The 18,688-nt window shown below is 43.5% G+C and overlaps 1 pseudogene; it reads left to right on the forward strand.

The window, feature by feature from the left end:
* Positions 1–17,394: 17,394 nt before the first annotated feature.
* On the forward strand, positions 17,395–17,984 carry LOC142007516 (hsc70-interacting protein pseudogene; annotated as a pseudogene).
* Positions 17,985–18,688: the final 704 nt, after the last annotated feature.

An 18,688-nucleotide genomic window follows, 5' to 3' on the forward strand; every position in this document is an offset into this window, starting at 1 on the left:
AGGGTCAGATCCCTAAAGAGGAAAGTAGAGGAAATAGTTTGCAGGAGGCTCTGATCTATGTTTTAATGTCTTTTGGGGGACTTCGCAAAAGTGATTGCTGTCCATTAATGCTTTCGTGGAAAGTGTTGGTCAAAAATATTCCCAGTCCTACAGTTCCTTAAACAGGCAGAAGCTCTCATTGACTCCACTACAAGTTTTGTCTGAGTAAACAGAAGCATTAAGCCCAGTGGTTTTCTTGTGAACAGGCTAGTGATGTTGTCTTAGGGAGGGTGGGTTCATTTCTATCTGTCATCTTTCTTTTACAAAAAGGCAAGGTGCTCCAATGGTGGAGCATTAAGCCCTGTGATCTAGTCCATGCTGCACCACAGACAGAGATGGATTGTCCACTGGGGCAATGGCCTATGCCCAGGGGTCCTAGCCAACTGGGGGTCCCCAGAACCAGGGTGCTAGGTGGGCTGGGGGAGTGGTGCAGACACCTTCACCCCAATCCCATTCCACTGGCAGGAGCACTGGGAAGGGACAAGGGGGACTGCAGGATGAAGGGCTTGGGCCCCACATAACCCTAATCCATCTCTGGCTAGCAACCTCAGACAAATCTAGCTCCTCTATGCTCAGTTTCCCTTCTGTGTAATGCATATAGGAGCACTGTCCTAATTCAGAAGGGTGGTGAAATGCTAAATAAATAAGGGCTGTGAAGTGCTCAGTTATGGTAATAAGTACCTATAGTAAATTTTAAAATAGATCTACCTATATATCTAATTTTTATAGCATCTGTGTCATCTAAAACCCTCTAGGAAAGGTTTGCAGGGTGAGGTATTCTAGTTATTTTCTAGCAAGAATAGAGAACCTGAAACCTTTACCTTTTTTAGCTCTGAGTAAGAAATGCTTTAACTGTTAAGTTTAAGAAAACAAACAGGAAACGATGACATTCACGCCTTCAGAAGAGAAATCCCAGGACAAATAACCATTTCCTGCCTTACAAGTTGATCTAGATAGCCTTGTGAACTAGCTCAGTAACCAAAGAACCCTGAGCTCTTACAGTATTAGTGCTGTGGTGGAAGGAATCTATGAGTATCTGAAGAAACAAGTACTTTTTTTAACCTCCTGTACCGATTTCTGTGCCATTTCTATGGAGGAACAAGAGTGGTGAAATATATGATCATTTGCTGGAGCCCTGTAAAATCTCTGCAGCTTCCTTACTATAAAGTGACTGAAAATAATTCTGCTTCAAAGCCATACTGGAGTCAAGGTGGGCCAGACAATACCTACTGTTGGATCAACCATTCCCAGACCTGAGGAAGACCTCTGTATAGCTTGAAAGCTTGTCTCTCTCCCCAGTAGAACTTGATTCAGTAAAAGATATAACTTCACCCACCTTGGCCCTGCTGCAAAGTGGCAGAAAAGTGGCTATGTGATAATGTCATGTTCTTACTCAGCAGATCTGGTCTCTAGCTGTCTTTGAGTCATATCTGTTTACACTACTGGAAGCAGTCTTACTCTTACTACCCTTAGCCTCACATCTACAGGAAAATGAGTAAGGTTCCATTCTGCCTTACACTTCAGCAACTGAATTCCAGCTGCAGAACACATGTTACCAGGCACGGTGAGAGAGGTAGGACCAGGCTGAAGTTCCCTCAGTTTGGGGAGTGTTTAAATCCACAGGACTGGTTTAACCTATAATAAAGATGGGAACTGGGTGCAAAGCTCACATCTAGATCTAAAATGATTTTCAGGTGATAAAGAAAGAAAGAAGCTGCAGGATTTTTTGACTCATATGTAGCAATGGACCAAGAATGCAGCTTCTCTTTCAAGTGTCAGGTTAAGTTTGCAGTATAGAAAAAAGCACGTGGAGCCAACTTGCTATGGAAGCTGTAGAGAGGGAATTGATACAGAATCCCACAGAATTACTTTTCAGAGTGCCATCCCACAGGGTGATTTCCAACACTAGCATGTTTATCTTGGCTTCTTCTTTCATAATCCTCAGGCATGCTCTAAAATAACCACTTAACCCCAGTTGGGACAGTGCCTGCCTGCAAAGAGCTTCCAGAAAGAATGGCAGTTCCATCCGCATCGCATAGGTAACTTGGGGTCTAGTCTAGCATGTAACTCCCATTAATATTATTAAAGGCTATGTGTGGGAGAGGGGAATATAGTTCATGGCATTGTGTTTTTATCCCCTGGCTGACAAAAAAAAAAAAAAAAAAAGAGAGAAAATTCAGTGGTAAAGATGGGGTTGCATAGTTAAGCTACTGGCACCAGATCTTTTCATGTTCTCAAATCCATAATTTTCTGGTTAACTGGTGTTGACAGAAGCAGCACAAACAGTGCAGTTAGTGGACTCTAAGCCATCTGTATTGAGCAAAAGAGTTCATTAAAGGCTGACATGATATTTCAGTTTTATAAAATCAGATATTAAAATCTTTTCCACCTCCAAGGAAGAAATTTAATTTCAGTTCATTAGGTCCCTGCACGAGAGGCATCTGAAATGTCTGTCATTTTCCCTTCCATTATTCCATCACAGTCCGTTTACGGGACGGGCCACACCAACGCTGTAAGTCGATCTCAGTTACACTACTTCAGTTACATAAATTACAGAACTGAAGCCAATGTCAGTTAGGTCAACTTCCAGCGGTGTCTGTGCCAGTGGTTTTTAACCAGGGTGTTATGGCACATTGGTGTTCCAGGAAAACTATCTGAGTGTACAATGGTGGATTTGAAACATTAACCAGTTTTTTAGATCCCTGAACTAAAGACATCTAAACTGTCATTTACCGTTCCATTATTCCATCACAGTCAGAACTGATTAAACAGAAAGTAAATTTGATTAATCATTTCCCCTTCCAAGCAGTCTGAAGCGCCAAAGGGAAACAGTAAGAATAGTGATAACTTATTAGATTTTTCAGTTGTCCTCCCGTTGTAATAACTGAATAATGTTATCAACAGCATGCATAAGGGAAGAAAAGCTAAATATGGAGGGAGACTTTTATCTGAATTTTATTTTGGAATTCTTTTCCAGCATTGTCATCAAGAATCTGACTCACTGCACAATAGAAACAAAAAGTAACCAACACCTGAGATGGTGATTGAGCAAATCAGTTGTTAACGCAAAAGGAGGAAGAGACAGGAAGACCTGAATGACCCCAGATCGGTCAATTGGAATTGAAAGGCCTGAAGACCTCAGTGGAAGGACTCTAACGGATATATACTAGCCAAAAGTTCCAGCATCAAGGTCCATTCACCCAGTCCATGCCCTTCAGTAATCCAGATGAAGACTTGGGATAGAGAGCAAAGAATGGTCAATTTTAAATGTTTGGAGGAACACAGGACTGGAAGTGTCTTCCTGGATCCTCATGGCTAGTCTCCTGCCCTCTTGGGCAACTCATTACATAATCCCATTCATAATTTTATCAAGATCTGTTTTAAAAAATTGGTTAAATTGTTTGTCCTCACAGCTCTTCTTTGGACGCCACTCCAGAACATCACTCCTCTGATGGTTAGAAATCTTCTAATTTCCAGCCTAAATTTATTAAAAGCTTAACCCCATTTGCTCTTGTACTGACACTGTCCATTAGCTTATATAGCATTTCTCTCTCCTTTACCCCTCCCCCCACCAGATGCTGCATCTGTAGGGGTCAGTCTTATTCACAATCATATATCTGTTCACTAAAGTGTCTATGACTTAGTACACAAGTAAATAGATCCCTTATGTGTCTATCATAGTCTTTGGCCACTTTTTAGCCAGTTTTTCAAGCTGCTTGTCTCTACCACTATCAAGATCTTCAACAATCTATTTAGAGGAATAGGATTTTTTTTTAAATCAAGCAAATGGGTGGACCAGCATCTTGCTTTACTGAGCAGCTACAGTCAGGGCGGTTGGGGAACGGCATTCAGATTCCTAAGAGAATGCCAACCAGTCCCCTTTTGGTAGGATAGCAGTGGTATTGGGGTTGAGCGGGATGTTAGAAAAGGAGCTGACCCTCGGGGCTTTTTGTGGGACCCAAAATACATGTGCCTGCTACCTATGGAGCAAAAATCCTCAAACACACAAAAACTACCTTGGCCACTAGCAACTTCACGTCAGAGAGGAGATCCCAGTGCAAAATTTTCAGCAGATTCCAGGTGACAAACTTGAGTTTGGAAGAGCATAAGTGGGCTATTGACTGTTGAAGCCTGATGACCTTACTGAGATTACTCATGTGCTTAAAGTCAAGCATATGATTAGTTCCTTGCTAAGCGGAGAACATACAGACCATTGGGGATGTAGTAGAAATCAGGTAATGGATTGCAATGCAGTCTTCAGGGATTTCCAGAGCTTTTGTTACAGCTCTATTCTCATCTTAAATGTGTGATACATTAGCGGCGTGAACTCTCTTTGAAGCATTCACTGATCTGACTCTAAATATAGTGTGGACTCTATAACAGGGTGTGCTCCTCTATAGCGTTGCCTTATCCCCTCCTACCCACCCCACTTCCTGCTCCTCACGGTGCTGGTTGTTTGGTAAAAGCCAAAACAGAGCTCGAAGATTTCCAGTTATGATACTTCTCCTTTGTGCCACTCGGGGAGGACAAAGTTGTATGGAATCTGGCCGTAGCTAGCCAGCGAGGGATTCCCCTGACGGAAGAGAATTGGCACTTAGCTGGCAGAACCTATTCTTTCACCTGGGCTGCTCCCCCTTCCAGTTTAGGGAGCATATTGGCAGGGGTAGGGGGTGACGACAGACCTTCTGGGCCCCTGGACAAGGTGCAGGGGAAGCCTGGCTCTGTGCTCATAGAAGGGGTGGGGCCTCAGGTGGAAGCATCAGGGCCATACTGCCCAACACGCCACGCTGCCTCTCCGTCACAGACACATGGCCATCAGAGCTGCTTGGAGCGTGTGGTGTGGCACTCTGGAGGGAATTTAAAGGGCCCAGGGCTTCTGTAGTATAGGTAATCAGCCATTTTGAATCACTGGGTCACAGGACAACTGCCCACCCCAATATCTGTTGGCAGGCCTCCATGTTGGAGTGAGAAAGGGTTGTGTTAGACCCTTGCTGTGCTTTTCTTCAGCTGGTGTAAGGACCCTACCAGGCTTTATGCTCGTGGCAGCAGCTAGAGCCACTTCATGTCAAATCTGGGCCAGAATAGACCAACCAGCCCACAGGATCAGGGACTGGTGTCCAACCCCTCTGACTGAGCCCCCCGAGTGGAGTGTCTGGTCACCGCTTTTTAAATCAGTAATGTTCTCTACCTCCTGCTCTCCCCACCCTGCCAAAGACAATTAAGTCAGAGTACCCTGAGTCTGCAGGGCCTTGTTTCAAAGAGACTGAAACTGGCTTCAAAAAGTTTTGACAGTTGGCATTATAATGAGCCCATTCCAACTGCAATGATCTCATTGCTGCTCATTTTTCCTGGCTAATAATCGGTTTATGAACCGCTTTTAACTTTTAGAAAAGTGTTAATGAACCAAGTGTTTACATATAATGCAGCTCAGGAGCCTGTATATTCCAGCCCCAGCATCCTTTGATTTCATGGCTCACATTGCAAATGTCCACCTGATACTCAGCCACGGTGAGATAGATGTTCATTCAGGGCCAGCTTTTATTATTCACAAACGTATATTTCGGGTTTAATGGAGCCTTGATATAGCAGCAGCTAACTACGCTGTCAGTTATGGCATAGCAGAGGTGGAGGAGGAGAGTGCACAGCCACTGAAAGAGGAGAAAATAACCAGAGAACCAACTAAATATGTCTCCATCCATAGGGGTGAACGTTAACATAGGGGCACAAAGTGGCCAACCTGCCTCATTCTCCCAGATTTGATCCTTCACGGCCCCCTTCAGAAAAGCAGCTCTCACTCAAGTCTTTGTGGTAATGTGTAGGTGTAAGAATAACTTTCTTGAACAAGGTTTGGCACATCCGGATGCCTGGACCATAAAGGTCATCCCATCACCCGTATACATTTTTGATTCAGATCATATTTTTCCACTCACTAGGGGGACCAGGTGTGGTGCAGAAACACGCCTGATCCTGCAACCCTGATTCACACAGCCAGTCCTCATTCATGGACATAGTTCCATTGCCTTCAAACTCCAGGGGGAACCTGAGTAGAAAGTTTTCTCCAGGGAGTAATGAAGTTAGTGGAGCAGTGCCAAAGAGGCAGCGTGTCCCCTTCACTGCCATGTGGGCAGCAGAAACACTCTCTACAACAGAATAGCTCAGTCAATGGGGCCCAGTCTTACCCATCCTTCTGTAGCCAACATTCCCATTAATCTCCCTGGGAGCTGATTGTTAGCACAGACTGCTAGCCAGCCTATCTCTACAGACACTTCATTCCCAGAAGTTTTGGTGACAGGAAATCTCTTAAAGTGACAAAGAGATGGGAAGGGAAGGGAACAAAGGTGGAGGAAAAGGAGAGAAAAGCAGATGAGGAAGTGAGGTAAGATGAAAAGGAAGTCTGAGAAAAGCCAATAAAAGAAAGCTGGTGAACAAAAGGATGAATACGGGGGAAAAAAAGAAACTACTTTTTCTTGGTGCTTGCTCTCTTTCTTTCTTCTTTTTTTGTTTTTCTTTTTTTTCTTTTTGGTACTTCCTCATTTTCATGTTACCTTTTTTTCTCTTTCAGATTAGAATATAAGAACAGCCATACTGAGCCAGACCAAAGCTCCATCTGTCCCAGTAGCCTGTCCTCTCACAGTGACCAATGCCAAATGCCCCTGTCATCCATTCTCCGCGTCTGACAACAGAGGCTAGGGACACCATTCCTACCTCTCCTGACTAATAGCCATTGATGGACCTGACCTCCATGAATGTGTCTACTTCTTTTTTAACCCTTTTGAAGTACTGGTCTTCACAGCATCCCCCGGCAAGAAGTTTCACAGGCCTACTATGCACTGCAGGCAGAAAAATTTACTTTTGTTAGTTTTAAACCTGCTACCCACTAACTTCATTTAGTGACCCTAGTTCTTATGTTATGGGAACACATAAATAACTTCTCCTTTTTCACTTTTTCCACACCAGTCATGATTTTATAGACCTCTATCTTATCTACCCTTAGTCTCCTCTTTTATAAGAAAAAAAAATCCCAGTCATTTTAACCTTTCTTCATATGGCAAGGTTGGATGATTGGTTTATTTAATATTCTTGCATCCAGAAGGAGGAGAAGAAATGAGATATATTAACTCTAGGAGGGTTCATAAAGGCTTTCTCTGGACTGAGAAATGCAATGCCAAAATTATGATAAACTGTTAGTCAACCATAGCACTAGCTGGTTATCTCAGGCTCATTTGATAGCTTGGAGTTTGGTGCAGGTTTTGATAGGACATGTTGTATAAGGCAAGCCAAAGACTGGGTGTTTTGCTAAGGAACATTCTGTAGCTCAACAAGAGGTTATGGGTTTGGAAGAAGAAATCCTATGATCCAAATGATTCAGGAGGACAGAATACATAATCACGCTTGCCCCTTCTGGCCTTAAAGTCTATTATTCATCTGGATATCTAAACTCAACCCTTTTCCTTGTTAATGCAAAGCTCAATAAAACAACAGCAGGTCAGTATAATCCTCAGCAGTCCAACACCCACTGCAGCAGCTACAGATCTAGGAGACTGACACACCCAGCTGAGATTACAGACAAAACACAAGAACTTGTGGTACACAGACTTTCCTGGACACTCAGAACTCAGCCTTGTCCCCAGGGAAGTCAATAGCAAAGCTCACCTTGGCACAAGTGGCAGAGGATCTGCCCTTAAAACCTACTATATTAGAAATCAAGAGGAATTTTATGAATCCCCTACCCACTTATTTACGTACCAATATCTATTTCTCCCTGGAACAAACGAACTCTTTCTCCAGGCTAAAGGACTGACAGGAAGGAAAGTATTCCATTCAAACCCAGACAAGCGCCAATGCCTGGGAATCCACACCAGAAACCCCAAAACAAATTTCAATAGTGACAACTAAATTTTCAGTACTTAACCCAATAACCTTCACCCCTCTCTCTCCCCTATCCCTCTGGCACCCATTCACCTGGACTCATAAGTTTCCATCATAAAGTTGAGTGGCAGCTGACAGATTGGAGTGGAAGCTTGTCTTACACGCATCTGAGGCACTTTTCCTTTCCCTGAAGCCTTAGCCGGGACCTGTTGTAATTGAAGTATTCCAATACCCAAGGTCTGTAGAACTGCCAGTGACTTAAGTGTACACTGAGCTCTTACTACAATAAAAGCTATTGTTTAACAATTCTTTGCATGGTTTCAGTTACTAGTCACGGTCCTGCTTTGCAAGCAAGGAAAATGAAATCGTTTCTAAGCAAGAAGACATGGTAGTGTGAAATAGAGGAGACTTACCTTCCCAAGTATATTTCATGACTCAGCTTGCCAAATGAAAAGAGAAAATCTGGTTACTAGCTAGAAAGCACATTCTGCTTTCATTTACCCCGTTGCAAATGCAGAATAATTGCCTTGGCTTCCATGGGTTGACCCCAGAATTACACCAGCATGACCTAGAGCAGAGTTTAGCTTGTTTTGTTATTATTTTCTAACTCAAACAATCTCTTAGTAAAATACATTTGCTGAAAGACTTACTGTAAGGACCAGGAGCACCTGCTTTTTCTGAACACCCAAAAAAAAGAGAGTTACATTTTTAAGTAAAGTTGACAAAATTTAAGTCTTTGGCTAACATGACAAAATATTTTTGATAACACATATGTACACCTATAAAAACAAAAGTTTGGTCAGAAATTCCAAGAAATGGGGCTAAGGTTATATTAGAGCCATACAGCTGCAAAAACATAAAATATATTTGATAGATTTTTTAAAGCAGCAACCTAAGTAAAGTCTTGCACAAAAATTGGACTTGGCTTTTGTTTTGTTTTTGGTTTCTTGTTTTTTTTTTTGTGGGTTGTTTTGTTTGTTTTTTGTTTTTTTAATTTCCATGCTTTAATTTTTTTTAAAAAAATACAGATTTTTCAGCTATTGAGTACAGGCAACAGTACTTTCCAAATCAGAAAATATAAATCATGAGATTCGCTCAGTGATCCTTCTGCAGTGAAAGATAAGAAAAAGAAAAGAAATAAGAGGTGGAAAATAAGTATGAGTGAGACTGGGCTAAAATCAGGTCCTTATCTGGTACAAATTGGTATCTGTCCAAGTGAATGGAACTACACAGATTTCCACAAGGGGTTTAACTAGGTCTCATAGTGAAACCAGAAAGGATAGCTGAGAATGACTAAATACCGTCATGATACAAACACAGTGAGAAAATAAAAAAGGCAAATTGAAATAATTAGGAAATGGACTGTCACATTAAACAAAGATCTGTCATACAGCCAGTGACATCCAAGCTAAACAATGGAGTCCAAAGAAACTTGTTAGATGTACAAAGATTTTCCTAACATTTATACTCCTGTTTTACTGGACAATGTACAGCCTGAGTTTCTATGAAGCCATTATTACATTTTGCAGACGTCATTCTGACACATTTTTGAACAGGCTTGAAGTCCTTGTTTATTCAGCTTTCCCCTTGGGCACATCAAGAAGTTGTTCTCTTGTAATTCCAGCTCTCCTTTGGCTTGGTACACCTTTAACAGTCCTTGTTGTGTTATTAACACGGTGACTGACAGACGTGATTGGGTTTTGAAACAGCGCCATGAAAGCTGCTCTCTCTATGCAGTGGTGACATAAAAGTCCATATAGGGGAAGTTCAAAGGAAACAAAAGACTTTTCAAATACAAAAATACGATTGCAAAAGTGCTAAGAAAACAGACATCTTTGTTCCAAGTCAACTGAACCTTAGCCTTTATGTCAGGAGTTGGGAACCTCTGAGCTGCATGGAATTCATCAGGGTTAGCCACTGGTAGGCCACCAGATGGTTTGTTTATACCAAAGTGCCCAGAGGCGTAGAGTTCCACAGCTCCCATTGGCCAGCAACAGTGAACTGCATCCACTGGAGGCTGCAGGGACCTGGGTCTGGGTGTGCTCAGGTAAACAAACAATCTCATGGCACACTAAAACAGCTACCCCTCTGAGAACGTTCACCTTTGATCTCTTCACTTCAGCAGGAGAAAAATCTTGCTGCCCATATAATCTCAACAACTGGTGTTTCTTCTGTCAGTGGTCCCTAATTCCTGCTCCAGCCTATCTTTTCACTATTTGTTTCCCAGCAAGCCTACTGGACCCTTCTTTCCCTGGGCTTCTTCCTTCTATAGTACTTGCTTTCCATGCTGTTCACACTTCCGGACATTCACTCTGTCGTATATCCCATATACACTGTCACTACCTACATCACAGTTCAGGGCAACTGCATTTGTATTTCTCCTCCAAGGTCCACCACGAGCACCTGTCCTTGGGCTTCCAGCTCCCTAGTCATCACCTCTCTTGATTGGAGGCATGCATCTCTCTCTCCTAACTGAGCTTTTTCCAGGCCACACAGCTCTGTGGCTACAGAGATTCCCCGCAAGCCAGACTCCCTAACCAGGCCATCACTTCTATTGGGCTTTTTCTCTGAAGGCCATAAGCACACTTTTAAATTACCATACTGCTTTTTCTCAGTAAACACAGTTATCTTAGGTTGACTGGCAGAAGCTTTATTTTGAGTTAGTTTAGGCAGGTCTCCACAGGAAGTGGTACCTCTCTGGAGGTGTCACAACCTGACTGAATGGACCTAGTTACCTCAAATTGTCCTTAGTTCCTGGGGAGCTTTGGTCTCCATCCTCTATGGAATTACATACAACCCCTGGCTCACAATGATAGACAGTGACATTCCATCCATAGGATGGTTTGGGGTGGCTGCCTCAGGCTCTACACATTGCAAGAGCTCTGTGGCAGCCACCTCAAACATCCTATAAATGGGAGAGTCCTCCATACTGAGGTTTGCTACAACCTCACCCACGGGGCCCAGGGCAGCTTGGGGGGTTACCTGAGGAGCTTGGGGGGCAACAGCAGGGATTGGGGCCCCCGGTGTTCCCCACCACAGTGAAATAGAGCAACCCGGATGAGAGATGGCAGGATGGTACAAGTGGCTGTGTTGCTCTGCTTCCTGTGGTTCCTGCCTCTGAGGTGAATGTTGTGGACCAGCTCTTGCTGCTGCCCTGCACCAGACCTGCCCAGTAATCCCCTAGGACACATCAGTTGGGGGATGGGGCTTTGAGAAACGGGCACAGTCGGGGTGGGAGAGGGTGGAGTAGAAACAGGTAGAAGTGGGTCAGGAAGAAGTGGGGCAAGGGCAGGGCTTGAAGGAAGGGAGGGCATGAGAATGGAGCAGAGCAGGGGTGAGAATAGTGGGGCAGGGCCAGAGGTGGAGCAGAGCTGCCCAAGGGTCCACACACTCCTAGGGACAGCCTTCACGATCCAGGAGCTGAATTCAGTAAAATCTCCAGTGCCTTTTTTTTGCCAGTACTTGCTGTTACTGAGTACCGGTACCTCGGTAGCCCCAGCTGTGGGATTGGCTGGAGAGGAAGAGGTGAGGTGGCTGAGTACCGGCTCCTCTTTTTTTTTTTTTACAAAAACATACAGAAAATCTCCCACATTGTAGGAAACTGTCAGAGCTGTCACAAGGCTGTCCCAAACTGCCAGCACCAAGCACCTCTAAAACTAGGTGTTGCTTGAGATTCAGGTCTGAATTGAGAAGTTCTAATGCCAATATTTAAGGAAAGACTGGGTCATAGTTAGCATTACTGTTTACCTGATGTCAGCCAACTTATGGCATTAATATGCAACTGCTGGCTGCCAAAACATACGTATCCCCTAGACAATACATAAGCTGAAACAGCACAGTTCCTTCAGTGAGTGTAATTAACCTTTTACTGTTGTTATGAGCCAGTCCAACCAACAGCACAGAGAGAAGCTGTCAGTTGACTCCCTACTGCAGCTTGATGCTTCCAAAAGGGAAGGTACAGAATTGGGGTTAAAGTTTCTGCCTAACCTCTGGCACAGTCTTTGGGCCTGTCTTACATGTTCCCTTTTATACTGCTCAGTATAAGAAGGCCTTGAAGCGTGTTTCAATGTACTGGGATATTCATCCTCTCCGTTAATAAACGGTGAAAAAAAAAAGAAGTCACCAAATTTCATATCCTTCCTTGATGACTGAGCAATATTGGGCCCTAGTCAAAGATACCAGAGCATGAAAGAGACTCATCACGTCTGTGTGTCACAGGAGAAAATTAGGGATGCGTAAATGTACTGAACATCCCAACTTCATCCTGGAATCAAGATAGAAAACCAGTGAAGGAAACAGAAAAATTAACATGCTGAAAGCTATGTAGTTTCAAAGATTCAGAACCTTTTTCTCTCCTCTTCCATGGTGGTGTAAATCAGCTTCCCATCACTGAAGCTAGTAGAGTGACATCTCGGAAAGCCAGCACAATTAGACACATAGGGCAGAATTCTGACCTGAAATCAATGGGAGTTTTGCTATTGTTTTCCATGCAGTCAAGAATTCACCCTTAGCATCTTTCAAGGTGTTTTAAGATTTTTTTAATCTTTATATTGGTTGTAAAAAAAATGTATTGGTAACAGCTCACCTGATTTTATGGCCACAACTTTATTACAACACTTTTGAAAATGTGTAGAATAGGAACCTTTGTGCATTGTTTTAAAATATTTTAAGCTAAAATGGCAGCTCTGGAATTGCTGAGCCAGACTTCCCATTGGACTTAGAATGATACTCATCAAAGATGCTTTCTACTTTACCTTCTGTTCATACACCCTTCCATTCCTTCAGCCATAAATAACAAACCAGTTCATCACCAGGTCCACAAAGCTTGATTAGATGTGTGCTTTGTGATAGAATCACTTCTTACAACTCCTGCATGTCATGGACCTGTTTACATAGTTCCCCAACTATAAAAGCAACCCAGCAAAAGTGTATGCAATGTCATAGCATGTCTGCCCCCATCTAATTTTTTCAGCATGGAGCTGAACCAGAACACACTCACTAGATACTTGGGCATCTTGTTTTCTTCCAATATGGGTAATATAGTCAAACCGTCCCTTCCTGTATCAATCTATCATAGGCCTTTATGTCTGTGAGTGACATTCTGATGGAGGAAAAGCCTTTCTGAAGAAAAAGATTTTGCAGCATTTCCTAAAGATAGCCCTCAGTTTTGGGTAGCTTAGACACAACACATCCTGCATGTTAGCCAGGAGTTAGACCAAGGATGACAACAGAATTCATCATTCCCTGGGAAATGTGGGTGGGGGTTCAGCTCTGGGCCACCCAGAAGGGGTGAGGCTTCAGGTGAAAGGGGTAGATCAAGGAGGGGCAGTCAGTCCCCACCCCGGGCATTACACACCTCCTCAAGCCAGCCCCCTGGGCCACCCAATTTGTGCTCCAGCAGCCATTTACAAGGTCCAAGGCCCTGGGGCTTTATAAATTGCTGGTCCCCAGGACCACTTTCCCCCTCTGCCCCCCATCAGCAGCCCTGGATTAGATGAAGATGCTTGAGGTCCCTTCTAATCCCATGATTCTATGGTTTTAAGATGCCCAGTCTCTGGATTCACCTGATCTCCTCTGGGCATTGGATCCACAGCTGGACCTCTGCCTCTGTGGAGCCAATGCCAATGTTTTGTACTCTGTCCTTACACACTCCATGATGGGTCTCGTGATCTGATTAATGACATAAAATCTTAGGTCTGATTATACACCTTTCATCACACTACAAGTAGTCCCATTGCATTCAGCGAAGCTACTCAGACAGCAAGGTGTTTCTCAAGAGCAGGAGAACCTGACCCAGAAATGGAAACAGTTATTTCAGCCATAGCAAAATCACTCACCATGCCCACAGTGCCCTTAGAATAATTTACTTGGACCTAATATTACAGAGACTGACCAATACCTTACTCCAAGAAGTTAAATGGCAAGATTCTGATATTCTTACTCACGCTGAATAGCTCCTCGTTCCACCACTTCCCATCGATTTAAATGGAGCTGCTTTCAGAACATAGAAACTAAGACTGACAGAATTGGGCCTTTAGGCTCTGATTCAGCAAGGCACTAATTTTTAACATGAGTAATCCCATTACCGTCAATGGGGATACACATATGCTTAAATTTAGGCATGTGCTGAAGCAACATGCTGAGTCTTGGCCATTCTGAACTTGGTAGCTTGGCGTATCATTGAACATCACTTTCAGAACACAGAGCTTTGATTTTAGGATCTTTAGAGGGAATGAAAATGGACTATGCCAGCCATGAAGAAGTACCACTTATGTTACTTCAGCTCACTGAGAGGATAGTTTCAACTCACTGAGAAGATCCCCTGGTGACCAGGGGACTCTGCAGAGACAAGTTCATTTGCCTGCTCTACCACAGACTTCCTACATGACCTTGGGCAAGTCCGACAGACTATGTCTACATGGCAATAAAAAGGCCAGTGCTGGACGAGGGGCTACGAAATTGAAATTTAGACATTTGGGCTCAGGTTGGAACCCAAGCTTTGAGGTGCTGAAAGGGAGGTAGGTCTCCAACTTGGAACGTACATAATCACCGAGTCAGCTGATGCAGGTTCTGACTCTCAAGTGCCACAGGTTTTTCATTGCAGTGTAGGCATTCCCAGAGTCCCTGCCTCCACTCCCCATAAGTAAATTGGTGATAATACCACTTCTTTACATCCCCAGGTGTTGCGAAAATAAACCCATTAAAGGTTGGTAAGATACTTGGTGATGGGAGGAGCCATATAAATACTTTAGATTAGAGCTAAATAATTGTTAGGTGGAAATACATCTGCAAAATCAGAATTATTCACATGAAACTGATTTAGTGGAAAATATCTGGTTTTCCATTACAAAAATGGAAATTAAATATTTTAATCTGGGTAAGAACTCAAATCAGAATATTTCATTTTTAAAAACTAACCTGAAACCTTTAATTTGAAATCAGTTCAACAAAATATTAAACTGGATTTTCCCATCGCAATGCATGGCCTTCTGAGAGTTGTAGTTCCAGCACCAGTTCTCTTGCATGGGCCAGGCTGTCTTGCAGAGTACATCTCCCATAAGGCAATGTGCTCATTTCACCTTGTCTGCATTGTCTGAAACTATGAGAAGACCTGTGGCACCTTAGATTTATTGGGGATAAACTTTTATGGCTGAAAACCCACTTCATCAAATTGACTTGAGTGGAAGTTCAAAAACAGGTATATATGCAAGCAAATTACTGCAAAAGAAAAAAGTTGCTATCCATTGTAAATTGGGTGATTAGTCAAGGTAATTGTGGGCATTCAATGAAGCTGATGGGGAGATACTGAGATCCATCAAGGAGAAGTTGTTGCCTCTGTACAACGTTAACCGATTTAGATCCTCATTGAGGCCTAATTGTACACTATGGAATTTGCAAAGAGTTCCAATTCAGTAAGCTTTGAATCAAGCCATTGGGATGTAGTCAAAACCATTATCCAATCATGGATTCAGGTAACAGGAGTACTCCATACAAACATAAAAAAGGACATACAGAGTCATGGTCCATGTAGCTCACTATTCTGTCTTCTGACAGTGGCCAGTGCCAGATGTTTCAGATGGCAATTTATCACGTCATCCACCCCTGTTCATTCAGCCTCAGCTTCTAGCAGTCAGAGGTTCTGAGACACCCAGAACATGAAGGTACATCCCTGACTATCTTGGCTAATAGCCATTGAGGGACCTGTCTTCATAAACTGATCAAATTCTTTTTTTAACCTAGCTATACCTTCAGATTTTACAACATCCCTGGCAATGAATTCCACAGGCTGACTGTGTGTTGTACAAAAAGTACTTGCTTATGTTTGTTTTAGATCTGCTGCCTATTAAGATCATCGGTTGATTCTAATTATGTAATTTGTGAAAGGGTAAATAAATCTGGCCTATTTGCTTTCTCCACACCATTCATAACATTATAGATTCCTCTCATATCTCCCACCCCTTAATCATCTCTTTTCTCAGCAGAACCATCCCAGTCTTTTTAATCTCTCCACCAGTGGAAGTTGTTCCATAACCCAAAACTTTTTGTTGTTCTTCTCTGGACCTTGTTTCAATTTGAATATGACTTTTTTGAGCTGGGATAACCAGCACTGCATGCGGTATTCAAGGTGTGGGGGTCCCATGAGTTTGTATACTGGCATTATAATGCTTTTGTGACTTGGTATCTATCCCTGTCTTAAAAATTTCCAATGTTCCATTAGCGTTTTTTTGTTTCGTTTTGGTTTTTTTTTGTCTTTTGTCGGCTGCTGCGCATTATACAGATGGTTTCAGAGATTTGTCCGTGAGCTACCCAAACCAGCTTCTGAAGGCTGACTGCTCAGGAGAGAAGGGTACCAGACATCTTCAGTTCAATGCAGCTCCAAAGCACTGCAGTGGCAGAGCTGCAGCACTGCAGAAGCGAGGAACTCAGTGGGAACAGGCATTCTCAATCCTGCAGTTTAGGCGCTCCACACTACTAAAGCTTCTAAACTGTCCCCTTCTGCAGAAGCAGCCAGTCTTGGGAAAGCCAGAAGACATCACAATTACACCATTAAGGCTTCATCCAAAGCTCACTGTTATGTTCGGGGGCCTCCTTGTTGACTTTGGATCAAGCCTTTAACTCAGCAGAGAGAGCGTGATAGAACCTACTGTATCTGTGGGCCACAAGCTCGTTTAAATCATTAGGGAAGATTCAATCTGCTCAGTTTTACCGAAGTAGAGCCTTTGGTAACCTGGCAAACTGCCGATGTGGCACTGGTCTCAGCATCCCTGCTCTATGCAGGGCCTGCCTCACCATGTCGTTACACTGCAGCAAGCCGTCTGAAAAGCCTTCCTGATCTTCCCCCATGCTCCTATGCAACTTCTGGCCAGGTTGGTAGCTGCTGGTGTGTTCTCCAGCTGCATGTTGCTGCTTCCTGTGTTCCTAAGGGCTCTTCTCCCTTCCTTACAAGCTAGGTCAGCAGGATCCTAACTTGTTATGTGATGAAAGGGTCTTTGCTTTATATCATCCAGGTGATCTCATTGCCTTCAGCTACACTGTGCCAGCTGAAAGCTGAACCTTTTACATTTTGGATCTTGGAGAGGCTGCAGCCAAACAACGTCTGTGCAGCTGGACCTCTCAGAAAACCCACAAGCCTCAATGGGGATGGGTGAGCTGCAATTTTTCTGCAAAGGACAACAGCAGCACCTTGACCTCTCCATCTCTACATCTCACTGACCTATGAAGATGTCACCTTCTCCCCAAGCATTCTCTCGGTCATCTATCCTGACTCAGGCCGACTTATTGAAGTCCCTGGGAACTGTGTTTGAATACGGGATCCAGAAGTTGATTGAAAGTTTGTTAATTGCTGTGGGAACCTTTGGAATGAAAGAAACTGGAGCTGTGGGGTGGGGAGGCCAGTGCCAGTCCTGTGCATGGCTTAGCACAGTGGCTGCAGCAGGGGATGAAAGCACAGAGGCAGAGCTGTGTGGGGAACAAGTCCAGCCAGACATGGATCTGCAGCAGGTGAAAGAGCTGCAGGCCTTCGTGAAGCTCTGCAAGCAGAACCAGGCCTGCTGCACAGTGAGGAGCTGCACTTCCTGCACCAGTGCATGGGGAGCAGCATGGGAGGTACAATACCACCTGCTCTGGACAATGCCTCTGCAGAGACACTGAAGGACGAAACAGAGAAGCAGCTAGAAGAGCCAGCTAAGCCCCCAGAGCCTGAGCATGAAGAGAGTGACTTGGAAATTGACAATCAGGGAATGAGTGAACCAGACAAAGATGATCCACAAGAAATGGGAGATGATGATGTTGAGGTAACTGAAGAGTTGTTGGATCAGGCCAATGAGAAGGAGAGTGAAGGTATTCATGCCCTAGGTGAGGGTGAACTTCAAAAAGCTATTGACTTGTTCACTGAAGCAATCAAGTTGAATACTCATTTGGCCACCTTGTATGCTAAGCGAGACAGTGTCTTTGTGAAACTACAAAAGCCAAATGCTGCCTTTAGAAGCTGTGATGGAGCCATTCACATAAACCCACCGGCAAGTGGTGAGGGAAGCTCACAGACTCCTGGGTCACTGGGAGGAGGTGGCAAGTGATCTTGTATTGGCTTGTAAACTGAAAGTATATTTCAGGTGTCTGAAGGATTCTGTACTATTTTTATTACTGTTGGTATTATTATTTCCCAGGTCTACCTAGGCTTCCGGAAAGGGCTCAGAAATCCAAACTGCCTGTCTAGTCTCCAACAGTGTGACTTGTGTAGGATTCCTTCATTGTCCAAATTCTCTTCAGTAGAAATATATTTTCTAACAGCACAGAAACCCTGCCCAAGGCTCCTGCAGTACTAGGTTAATCAGCCATACATGACAGCAGCATTAGAGGTGCTGGTAGCTTATGTTCTGCATCTAAACGATGTTTCTTTGTGTGAACTTAACAGGCTTTAATTTTATAAAACACTGTGCAACAAGACACCTTGGGGAAGATCAATTAACTCAGATTATGTTTTCATTTCAGTGAACACCAAATGAGAAACTGAAATACTGATTTATGTAGTCACAAAGTCAAATCACTCTGTTTAACACTTACTGATTTTCGTGTGTAGCCCTCTTTAGTCACAACAAGAGTTTTACCCTCTGATATGTGCAGTGATGAAGTTGATTCAATTGAACTTTCCTTGAAAACCAGGCTGGGGTATTTAACAATCAAGGTACAAACAACCTTGCTTTATGCCTGCCCCTATTGACATTATGGCAATACTCCTATTGACTCCAAACAGAGCTGGAATAGGTCTACTGAGTACATT

The sequence above is a fragment of the Carettochelys insculpta genome, chromosome 1 (assembly GCF_033958435.1).
Source record: "Carettochelys insculpta isolate YL-2023 chromosome 1, ASM3395843v1, whole genome shotgun sequence".
Classification (NCBI taxonomy): Eukaryota; Metazoa; Chordata; order Testudines; family Carettochelyidae; genus Carettochelys; species Carettochelys insculpta.